Raw genomic sequence first — 2,302 nt, forward strand, 5'->3', positions numbered from 1 at the left:
ATTAAAGTAATAAAAAAAAACATTATTCTTATTCTTCGGCTTGGTCTTCTTCGATCAACCTCTTCCGGATACGTTCCTTTTGTTTTTCCATCAGCATTTGGTCGACCGGATTTAGGTTTGGGTACCAATTTCCAGGTTTGGGTACCAATTTCCAGGTTTGGGTACCATAAATCGTCGTAACTGTAATCTGAATCTAGGTTTGGGTACCAATTTCCAGCCATGTTTTTAAAAAAAGGTTTGGAAGATGGGGTGATTTTGGGTTTTTGGTGTGGTATGTGATATTGGTTTTGGGTGGTATGTGATATTGGTTTTATAGAGAAAAAATTTTTTTTTTTTAATAAACAAAGAGCCCAACGGCTCTATTTACGCATTCCCAGGCCACTTCACGCGTTCTCCCAGCCGCTACCCCTCTTGCGCCCGCCTGGAAATCCGCGCTTGCGCCCCTCTCGCGCCTCGGTGGTGTGGTGCTCGCGCCCCGGGGCGCGAGCGGATGGCCTCATGCGCCCTTTCTCGCGCTCCACACCCCTCAGCCTTAGAACTTAGAAATATTGAAACATCTATATGTGTGTCTATATCATGCACATAAAAAGAATCAATTGTCAATTGTAAATTCCCTTTTATTTTACAGTTGTAGACTTGTAGTAGCATATTTTGTGAAGTCCACTTCTTTTTCCAACATCTCTTGTCAATCTCTTTCATTTCCACAAAATCCCTAATTTCAAACACCATCTCTTATCCTAACCATCTCTATATTCTGCTTGCACTTGCATACCTTTCTTGGTAAAAAGAATGAATATTACTATTATTAACTGCCAATCTCTTTGTTCCTCCATTGTTGTCCTCCATGTTTGATGCTCAAACATCCACTCATCACAAATCTTGAAATCTTGATCTACACCCATATGTCATCCCCTTCATCTTCATCTTGTTCTCTAACTACTTCAAGAATCTTGAACTAACCCTGGGGTTTGTGCTATTTCTTGAATTCTTGAATAACATCCACTTCACTCATCATGAATCTTGAAATCTTGATCTATACCCATATGCCATCTCCTTCATCTTCATACATAGGTAACATAGCCAATTCAAGAATCTTGAACAAACCCTAAAATAATCTTTAGGGTTTGTGTACTTGTTTCTTGAATATTTACCACTTTTTACAAGAAACCCTAGTTTGGATTCCACCAGATCTCTCTTTTTTGTACTCAATTATACATAATAATGGAAAAGTATCAACCTTTTAACATGGATGTTGTTCCACAACTACAACAAGTTGACTCTATCATCACAAATATGTTGAGTCCAACATCTTCTTCATCTTCTTCCGGTTCTCAAACCACCACTCTCAGCCGCTATGAGAACCAAAAACGCCGTGACTGGAACACGTTTGGACAATACCTCCGGAACCACCGGCCACCATTAACTCTTTCTCGGTGCAGTGTTGCACATGTTCTTGAGTTTTTAAAATATCTTGACCAATTTGGTAAAACAAAAGTGCACACACAAATTTGTCCATTCTTTGGACAGCCTAATCCGTCTGCCCCTTGCCTGTGCCCGCATCGGCAGGCGTGGGGCAGTCTGGATGCCCTCATAGGCCGGCTCAGGGTGGCCTACGAGGAAAACGGTGGGCAGGCGGAAAGTAACCCCTTTGGGGCTCGTGCTGTCAGGCTTTATTTACGTGAAGTTAGGGATTCTCAAGCTAAAGCTAGAGGGATTAGTTATGAGAAAAAGAAAAGAAAGCGACCGCCGCAAGTGCCCCCGTTGAAAACACCATCATCGCCACCGCCACCGCCGGTTTCTTGATCAGGTTTGGTGCTTTTTTAGTTATTGTTATAAGAAACGAATACCTTTTGGTAAGTTGATTAATGGGTGTATAATATCTTGAGCTAGATTCAACTTAATTGTTGTTATTATTGTTATGTTGTAGTTCTTGTTTCATATGTATACATATGTATATATGATCAAGTTAATTAGCTGCTTTACAAATTGTTTCAAGAAAAGAATACCCTTTGGTAAGTTGATTAATGGGTATATAATATCTTGAACCAGATTGCACTTTATTATTATTGTTATTATTATTATTATTATTATTATTATTATTATTATGGTTGTTGTGTCAATGTACGTCGGTGGTTCGCCGACAAAGATAAAGTCTTTAAAACATCAAATTGTTGGAAGTTTTTGGGTTAGATGACGGAAATTCGCGGTCAAAAAAAAAAAAAAGGTGTTGCATATGCTATATGATGATTCAAATAATTGACTGGTGTTGATGACAGCAAGAAAGAGAAAAGAAGCAGTGATT

The 2,302-nt window shown here is 39.2% G+C and overlaps 1 pseudogene; it reads left to right on the top strand.

Annotated features, from left to right (window-relative positions):
• The first annotated feature begins 1,092 nt into the window (after nt 1–1,092).
• LOC143557019 (protein LIGHT-DEPENDENT SHORT HYPOCOTYLS 4 pseudogene) lies at nt 1,093–1,857 on the top strand (annotated as a pseudogene).
• The last annotated feature ends 445 nt before the right edge of the window (nt 1,858–2,302 follow it).

The sequence above is a fragment of the Bidens hawaiensis genome, unplaced genomic scaffold (assembly GCF_021521415.1).
Source record: "Bidens hawaiensis isolate Kalapana, Puna unplaced genomic scaffold, B.hawaiensis_p1.1 tig00018778_1, whole genome shotgun sequence".
NCBI classification, from domain to species: Eukaryota; Viridiplantae; Streptophyta; class Magnoliopsida; order Asterales; family Asteraceae; genus Bidens; species Bidens hawaiensis.